The 9,869-nt window shown below is 42.9% G+C and overlaps 1 non-coding gene and 1 pseudogene across 1 annotated transcript; one reads left to right on the top strand and one right to left on the bottom strand.

The window, feature by feature from the left end:
• Nucleotides 1-2,468: 2,468 nt before the first annotated feature.
• LOC116890388 lies at nucleotides 2,469-2,575 on the bottom strand. Its single transcript, XR_004386594.1, has one exon. It is a non-coding gene; the product is annotated as a U6 spliceosomal RNA (small nuclear RNA).
• Nucleotides 2,576-7,521: 4,946 nt separating this feature from the next.
• Nucleotides 7,522-9,306, top strand: LOC116890263 (annotated as a pseudogene).
• The last annotated feature ends 563 nt before the right edge of the window (nucleotides 9,307-9,869 follow it).

Below are 9,869 nucleotides of genomic sequence, written 5' to 3' on the forward strand. Positions count from 1 at the left end.
GATTTGTAAAAAGGCCTTTGATCCATTTGGATCAAAGTATTGAGTGTTTTGCAGGGTGATAGATATTTTCATTCTTCTTCATGAAGACATCCTGTTACACCAACCTCATTTGTATAAGATACTTTCCCCTTTCCATTGTATGGTTTTAGCTTCTTTTTCAACAAATCAAGTATTCATCGATACATGGGCTTATTTTTGTATCTACAGTTGTATTCAATTGAACCACTTGCCTGTTTCTATACCATTTATTACTATTTCAGCAGTATTGCTTAAAGTCATTGATATTGATATCACCAGAAGTTCTTTTATGGTTCATGGTCATTTTACCTACCATGGGTTTTTTAAAATTTATTTTCATTTTCTATATGAGGTGGAGGTTTTATTCTTTCAATATATATGAAGAAATGTGTGGAATTTTGATGGAAATTGCACTGAACATTTAGATTGCTTTTTCGCAAAATGGACACTTAATCCTCCAGATACATGATCAAGGGAGGTCTTTCCCCCTTCTGATATCTTCTCAGTTTTTTTTTCATTTTGCCAATGTTGAAGTTCTTGTCAGACAAGTTTTCACTTGCTTGGTGAGAGGTAAATGAAAGTGTTTAATTTTGTTTGTGGCTCCTTTTGATTCCCAACAATGACATTCTCTGGTACATATACATCTGGAGCCATGGGTGTGTCCATGGTAGACTTTGGATAGTGGTATAGTCCTTGGGAGAACTGGTTGGTTGGTATTGTTTTCCTTATAAGTTTGCAAACCCCTTCAGCTCCTTCAGTCCTTTCTCTAACTCCTCTAATGAGGACCCTGTTTTCAATTCTAAGGTTGGCTACTAGCATATGCCTCTGTATTTGTCATGTTCTGGCAGACACTCTCAGGAGACAGCTAAATCAGGATCCTGATATTATAATGGGTATTCTAGCTTGATTCTTCGGACCATTTGCTTAGAAAATTGTTATCCAGGCTTTTATTGTGAGATATTGTGTTACTGAGCGAGGTGTGTTTCCTGTATGCAGCAAAATTCTGGGTCCTCTTTATGTATCTTGTCTATTAGTTTTGTCTTTTTTCTGCAGAATTGGGTCCCCAATTAATGATGTTAGAATATTAAGGAATAATGATTGTTTTTTTCCTGTTATTTTTTTATTTGTTAGTGTACAATTAATTTTGTGTGTCTCTTTTCATTTGGGTTGGAAGGGTAAGAAGATTACTTTCAACGCTTTCAGCTCTTTTATATTTTGGTTGTGAGCCTAGGCTCTAATGACTGAACCATCTAAGAAACAATGCCAACCAACCCCTGAGCTTCCAGGGACTAAACCACTACCAAGAAGACTATACATGGACTGCCTAGGACTCCAACTACATATGTGGCAGAGAATAGCCTTGTTGGGTCACCAGTGGGAGGGAAGCCCTTGGTCCTGCCAAGGTTGGACCCCCATTGCAGGGCAATGTGAGGGGGAGGTAAGGCGGAGAAATGGGGAACACCTGTGTCAGGGAGGTAGCCAGGAGGGTGAGGGTCTTATGGACAGGAAACCAGGGGAAGAGAATAACATTTGAAATGTAAGTGAAAAAATATATCTGATAAAAAATTTAAAAAAGCAACAACAATAAAAAAAGATTACTTTCTTGCTTTTTGATGTATCCTTTTCCTCCTTGTGTTGGGACTTCATTTTTTCCTTTGTCTAGGGCTGGATTTGTGGAAAGATATAATGTATGCAAATTTGGTTTTGTCATAGAATATCTTGGCTTCTCCATCTATATTAATTAGAGCTTTGCTGCATATAGTAGCCTGGGCTGTATTTTTTCCTTCATGTCTTGACTTTTTGCTATCTTGCTCACGGTCTTCTGGTTTCATAGTCTCTGGTCAGATATCTGGTGTAATTCTGATAGGTCTGCCCTTATATGTTAATGAACTGTTTTGCCACTGTTTTTAATATTTTCTTTGTTTTGTGCATTTAGTATTTTGACAATTATGATGGGAAGATATTTTCTCGTCAATGTATTCAGAGTTCTGTATGGGTTATTGTATGTTTGTGGGCATCTCTTTCTTTATGTTAGGAAGTTTCCTTCTATAATTTTGTTGAAGGTAGTTACTGATTCTTTAATTGGAGATCTTCGCTCTCTTCTATACCTATTATCCTTATGTTTGATCTTCTTTGTGTTCTGGATTTTCAAATATTTTCTGATAGGACTTTTGCATTTACAATTTCTGTGACAGTTGTTGCTAATGTTTTCTATAGTTATCTTCTGCCTCTAATTCTTTCTTCCCTTTTCCTATATTCTGTTGCTGATGCTTGTGTCTATGACTCTGATCTATTTCCTAGGTTTTCTATCTCCAAGGGTTGTCTCCTTTGTGATTTATTTTTGTTTCTATTTCCAATTTTAGATCCTGGATGTTTTGTTCCCATTCATTTTACATGTTTGGTTGTTTTCCTACAATTCTGTAGGTTTCTGTGTTTTCTCTTTAAGGCTTCCAAATATTTACTGCTTCATGAATTTTATGTTATCCTTGTGCAGAGGTCATGTTAATTTTCTTTGTATAGTTCAATTTTTAGGATATGTGCTTTTTTGGGCCAGCACTAATTTTTTTGTTAGGAGCTTGACTGGTTTCATGGCCAGATTCTGAAACTCAGGGTTATAGTTTTTTAACGTTCCACTCCTGTAAGAGATCTCTTTTCCCATAAATAAATAAAAGCTATATCAACCATGTATGGCCTCAATTTTCTCCCAACCTTGGATCCTATACATTTTATTCATTTCACTGTTTTTTTTTTTTTTTGGTAAAGTCACCAACTCCTTGAAGTGGATGTCTTCTTTCTTTTTTTATTTAATGTATATTTTATTTACATTTTAAATGTTACTCCTTTCCCAGTTTCCTTCCATAGTCCTTTATCCCATCTCCTCCCTTTCTTTTATGGGTTTCCCCTCCCAAAACCCACCTTCCTTCTTTTACCTGGATGTTCCTGCACAGCGTGTTTGGGGTGGGTGGTCCAGCCTTGCTGGGATCAAGGTCTTTTCCTCTCATTGGTGCCCAACAATGCCTTCTTTACTTATGCAGCTGGATCCATGGATCTGTCCATGTGTAGACTTTGGATAATGGTTCAGTCCCTGGGAGCTCTGGATGTTGTGTTGTTGTTCTTATGGGGTTGCAAGCTCACTTCCAACTCCTTCAATTCTTTCTCTAATTTTCTCCAACTGGGACCCTCTTCTCAGTACAGTGGTTTGCTGCTAGCATTTTGCCTTTTGTATTTCTCACGTTCTGTTCGAACCTCTCAGGGAGACAGCTATATCAATCTGCTGTCAGCATACTTCTTGGCTTCATCAATAATGTTTAGGGTTTTTTTTTTTGGCATTATATATATGGGCTGGATCCCCAGGTGGGACAGTCTGTGAATGATCATGCCTTCTTGTCTCCGTACTGTCTCTTATGAATATTGTCCCTCTTTTATGGAGAACTTAAGCAATCATATTTTGTGTTTCCTTCTTCTTTAGCTTCATGTGGTTTTATGTGGATTGTATGTTTGGTGGTGGAGCTTTTCCATTTCCTGGTTCTCGTGGTGATGCTTACTACCATACCTTTTGTTCTCTTTCCCTAGGTTTTCCATTTCTAGCATTGCTGCAGTTACATTCTTTATTGTTCCATTTCCTTTCAGGCCTTGGGCAGTTTCTTCATAAACTTCTCCTGTTTGTGTTTTTCCCTTTGTCTTTTATATTTATTTGGGTCATCTTCAATGTGGTTATCTGTTTTTGAATATGTATTTTCCTGTGCTGAATGACAGGGCCCAGTATAGCTATCCCCTGGAGCTCTGCCAGAACCGGAAAAAATACTGCTGCGAATATACGTAAAATATTGGACAAGCATTTATGATCCCAATGGTGAAGTTAGGACAAGGACCTAGAGCTGTTGGAGTTTGCAAGCTCAAAGGCATAACAATAGTATCAGCCAAACAGACCCCCCCCCCAAATCTTTCAGGGCTTAAACCATCAATCAAAAACTACAAAGGGAGTACCCTTGGTTCCAGCTGGATGTGTAGCAGAGGATTGCCTTATGTGGTATCACATGCAAAGGAGCCCCTTGGTCCTTAGGAAGTTTGATGATCCAGGATAGAAGAACAATAGGCCATTGAGTTAAGAGTGGGTGGATGGGAGGTGGAGCACCGCATACGGGGAGGGGCAAGGGAGAAATGTATAGGGGGCTTATGGAGGTAAAACTTGGAAGGGGGATAACATTTGAAATGTAAATAAACAAAATTACCAATAGAAAACTAAATACATCTGAGGAAAGGCTTAATTTCTGTCCTTGACTAATCTCAGATGCATTATTAATGACTATTATGTTTAATGTATTCACATATGCAGAATCAGTAAACTGTGGAAGTAATTTTTTTGTGTGCCAGCCTTATGTAGGAAAGAATAAAAGTCACCACAATGGAAAACATGAAGCTCTGCCCTCTCACATGTATCCGTGGGCTCAGAACCCTGCAATTTAAGGATAGACACCCTGGTCTGTGCTTCTGTTTCTGAGCTCTCTCTCTCTCATGCTTAGCTGGAATCCATTTTAACTTGCCATAATCATCACAATCGTTTTTGAATGTGAGGATTCTCCTGAGAATCCTAGAACTCATTATAATCATGAAAAGTATTGATTTCTTAGCTATTTTCTCTAAAGAGACTTGGGTAATTCTGGAGTCTCCTTTCCCCAGCATATGCAGATGTGGACGGGTGTACATAATGAATTATTGACATCAATTTAGAAACTATCTGTGAACAAATTGCTAAAGAATGCAGTGTATACTGTAGTTCTACTTCTATCTTCCTTCTCATTTTTCCTTTTTTGGCAAAAATCTAGACAGGTTTCCAAAGGAATTTCTCTTTTTCACCTCACCCTTCAAGCAATAAGTAATATTGTGCCTTAACCTAACATCATTTTAATTCTTCATTTTCTTTGACTGAGGCATCCAGCTCCTCTAACTTTTCTTCAAGTCTGATAATTTGTCTCCCAGTGTTTCTCTATGCATTATTATTATTATTATTATTCCTACTGCATTTTCCTTTCAGGGTCTTATGTTTGTTGTTTCTAACCTCCTATTGAACTTAACTTTCATATCCTATGTTGCTGTCCTCATTTCTTTCAGCCATCTGCTATTATTTTCTGACTCACAAGTCATTTTGTTCGTGTCCTCTTTGAGTTCATTTCCCGGGTTTACAAGCTTTGACTCTGGGTGTTCAATTCATTATCTTGGATATCATGTAAATCACCTTCATTAGGAAGCTCCTTATAAGGTTTCTGTGGTTTCACCCAAGGCATTTTAATTGCATCTAGTTTTTTTTTGGGGTATTTGTTCTGAACATCAGAATTCAGAGGTATTGCTATCTTTTGTGTATCTTTAGCCAGTGCACTAGATTCACAAAGTGAGAAGTTAGGCAAACGACCTTGGATGTAAATGGGTCAGAACAAGTGCAGTGTCCTACTACATCCACCTCTGGTCTAGAACTGGCAGCAAGCTTGTTTGAAGCTGTGCGGCTAGGTCCTAGGCTCTGACAGTTGCAGTTGTGTGAAGGCAACCTGCAAATACAGTTGGGGAGTGGTTCCTGATTGGGATCGGGGGGCACACCTGCCAGATCAGATGAGATTAAGAAAAATACAAAATAAAAAGAATGGAAAAATTAAGTAAACAAGCAAGCAAAAATCCAAACAGATTTAAAAAAATATCTATGAAGAATTTGGACGGGAAATGATTAAGATGTTCCGAAGTAGGTGGGCTTAGAAGAATTAAGTAAGAGGAAGCTGCTGCATATTGAGCGTGCCCAGAAGGAGTTACTCTGAGAAACCCCCAGAAGTGACAGGAAGTTCTGCACTTCCAGCAGATTCTTTGAGAATCTAGCCATTCTAGTGTTCAAGAAGTCCTGGTGGGAGAGTAGTCCTGAGTCCTGGAGGTTACCTGAAAACTTCCTTAAGCCCAGTTGCCGCGCAGGCTTCCTGGGACATTCATCAGCTGGTCCTGTCACCTGCCAGGTCAGAGGTGCTGCTGCGACCAGGAAACAGGCAGCAGCGGAGCAGCTGTGTGGAGCAGGGGTGCATTTTCTGCCTCCACTCTTATATTTCTGTTGTGGATATCTTAGCATTGTCGGAAGTGAGATACTGTGAATTAATATGTTTAGGTGATCGTTAACTAATTTTGTGGCATAGAATATTTTATGAAATAACACTTTAGATCCTGACTGCATCTGTAGTTTTGTACAGCAGGGTTTTTTCATTCAAAAAAGCCTTAGTAAAGTTCTTCAGGTTTAAATTCATGCATGCTTCCTTTTTTTTTTTTTTTTTTTTTTTTTTCTACATCTTTTTAACTTGTTTTTTTCTTTTTTACTTTTCAATTTTTTTTCCCTTTCCCGTTTTCCCTCCCAACATCCCCCTAACCCATCCCACTCCCCTTATATATGTGTGTTCCCCTCCCCATCCTCCCCCCATTACCACTCTACCATAAAAATCCTGTTCACTGGGGATTCAATCTTGGCACGACCAAGGGCTTCCCCTTCCACTGGCACTCTTTGAATCGGGACAAAGCAATACAAAAGGTGACTGAGAGTTGCAAAGCGTGCACTCAGGTTAACCCGGGAAGGACCATGATTGGACAAGGAGTTCGTGACACCGCCCCGGCATCCATTGGGAAATTGATTTTACTGAAATTAGACCAGGTATATATGGATACAAGTATCTTCTAGTGTTTGTAGACACCTTCTCAGGATGGGTCGAAGCCTTCCCCACAAAGCACGAGACTGAAAAGATGGTCACCAAGAAGCTCATCGAAGAAATCTTTCCCAGGTATGGCATGCCTCAAGCGTTGGGGTCTCCCAAATAAGTCAGTTAAGTGGCCAAATTACTGGGGATTGATTGGAGAATTACATTGTGCCTATAGACCCCAGAGTTCAGGGTCAGGTAGAATCATGAATAGAACAATTAAGGAGACTTTATCCAAACTTATGCCTGCAACTGGCTCAAGGACTGGGTGGCCCTCCTTCCTAGTTTCTGCCAGACCCCGAACACCCCGGCCCCCATATCTAACTCCCTTTGAAATAATGTATGGAGCACCACCCCCATTTGTCCATTTCTTTGATTCAAACATTGCTGATTCTGCTGACAGCCCTTCTCTGAGGGCCCATCTGCAGGCCCTACAGATCGTGCAGAGAGACGTCTGGAAACCTCTGGCTGCTGCTTACCAGGACAAGCTTGAGCATCCGGTGGTGCCACACCCGTTCCAGATTGGAGACACCGTGTGGGTGCTCAGACATCAGACCAAGAATCTCGAGCCACGGTGGAAAGGACCCTACACCGTCCTCCTGACTACCCCGACAGCCCTAAAGGTAGACGGGATCGCGGCCTGGATCCATGCGTCACATGTCAAGGCAGCCCGATCTGAGGAATAGACTAATTACAACACTACACCCCAGACATGGAAAGTTCAGCGCACCCCAAACCCCTTAAAGTTAAAACTCCTACGTGGCTCCTCCTAGCCCTTTTGTGGCCCGGAGTCGGTGGGGGAATAAGCCCCCACCACACTTATAACATTACCTGGACAGTCACTAATCTCATGACGGGAGGGATGGCTAATGCTACCTCCGTAAGGGGGACGCTGGCCGACGTCTTCCCTCCCTTATACTTTGACCTTTGTGATGTGGTGGACTACAAGTGGGAGCCTGGCACCCATAATTGGCATCCCTCAACCACCTACTATGGTTGCGGCCTGGCGTCCCACAGCAAGGAGATCTACGTTTGCCCTGGACACAGAGTGAGCCGGGAGTGCGGAGGGCCGGGGAGTGGATACTGTGCCCAGTGGGGATGTGAGACCACTGGGGATGTGTATTGGAAGCCATCCTCCTCTTGGGACCTGATCACTCTGAAACGAGATGGTCGTTCTCCTTACACCTTGTGTAAACGGGGCGGGAAATGCAATCCCCTCGTCCTCCACTTCACCGACTCAGGTAAGAGAGCGACTTGGGATGGGCCCAAATCTTGGGGCCTGCACTTATATGTCACAGGACCGACCCGGTGGGCCTGTTCTCTCTAAATAGACAGGTTTCTCCCCTGGCCACTTGACCCATTGGACCCAACCTAGTTCTACAAAATCAGAAACCTCCCTTGCTCCCAGCACAGGCCCAACCCCCGTCATTGCCTAAAGTCACTCAGGCCCCTGGTAACACCCCTACAAACCCCTTCTCCACGACGGGGGGCTCCACCATTCTGACCTCCCCGTCGCCAGGCACCGGGGATCGACTATTCAATTTGGTGACTGGTGCATATCTGGCTCTCAATTATTCAGACCCTTCTAGGACTCAGGAGTGCTGGTTGTGCCTCGTTTCCGGTCCGCCCTATTATGAAGGGGTGGCAGTCATTGGAAACTATACCAATCTGACCACTGCCCCGGACAGCTGTGCCAATACCCCTAGCCACAAACTAACTCTGCCAGAGGTATTGGGACGAGGGCTCTGCTTGGGGAATGTACTCCACACACACCATACCCTCTGCAACACCACTCAGAGGGTTCCCACTGGGACCTACTTCCTGTCAGCCCCAAGAGGCACGTACTGGGCCTGCAACACTGGACTAACACCCTGCCTCTCGGCCACAGTCCTCAATCAATCCTCTGACTATTGTGTATTAGTAGAAATTTGGCCCAAAGTCACCTACCATGAACCTGAGTATATATACTCGTTTTTCGAGAGACAGACTCGATTCAGACAAGAGCCTGCCACCCTGACCTTAGCTTTACTCCTAGGAGGAATCACCTTGGGGGGAGTGGCTGCGGGTATAGGGACCGGGACCACTGCACTCATAGAAACTGGTCATTTCTGTCAGCTACAAGCAGCCATGAATGCAGATCTTAAAGCTATAGAAGAGTCTGTGAGTGCATTAGAAAAGTGCTTGACATCATTGTCTGAGGTAGTCCTCCAAAACAGACGGGGGCTAGATATGTTGTTCCTCCTCGAGGGTGGATTGTGTGCTGCTCTAAAGAAGAGTGTTTAGCTTCTATACAGACCATGCCGAAAGTAAGAGATAATATGGCTAAGCTTGAGAACGCTTGGCCCAGAGACAAAAACTGTTTGATTCCAACAAGGGTGGTTAGAAATTTTTAACTGATCCCCTTGATTTACATACCTCCTGTCTACTTAATCTTCTCCTAATTCTCCTTTTTGGAGCCTGTATCCTTAACAGGCTGGTACAGTTCATGAGGGATAGATTTTCAGTCATTCAGACTCTTGTACTGACCCAGCAGTACCATAGGCTGAGACAACTGGAGACAGAGATTTCTTAAACAAGTCGAGTGAAAGATTTCAAAGTTAGCAAAAAGAATGGGGGAATGAAAGTCCCCAGCTTAGCAGCAGTAACGCCATTTTGCAAGGGTGGTTAAGATGACTGGTTCAGGGAAAGGTCAGAACACTGAGAACACAGCGGCTGACAAGAAGGATGTGTGTGGTCGAGCGCCTGGCAACAGGATGATTGTGGTTAAGCGCCTGACAATGAAAAAGAGGAATGTGGAAAGCCCCGGGAGAGGTCCCACACCCTGGTGGGGGGCCAAGTCAGCCGTTATGTTCCAGGAAGGCGGCTAGGGAACTTGTCCCCGGGCTGAACCCTCGCCTCATTAGAATCCACCAATTATATCCCTGTAACCATGTATCTGCTTCTGTATGCTTGCTTCTGCTCCCCAAAACCCTATAAAAAACCCGTCCTTGGTTCCACTGGGCGCGCCAGTCCCCCGAGGTGACTGAAGCGCCCACAGGTGCCTGTGTATCCTGACAATAAACCAAATCCTCTTGCTGATTGCATCCTATGGTCTCGGTCTGGTCATTGGGCTGGAGGGTCTCTTTCCCGAGGGAA

This window comes from Rattus rattus, chromosome 1 (genome assembly GCF_011064425.1).
Source record: "Rattus rattus isolate New Zealand chromosome 1, Rrattus_CSIRO_v1, whole genome shotgun sequence".
Classification (NCBI taxonomy): Eukaryota; Metazoa; Chordata; class Mammalia; order Rodentia; family Muridae; genus Rattus; species Rattus rattus.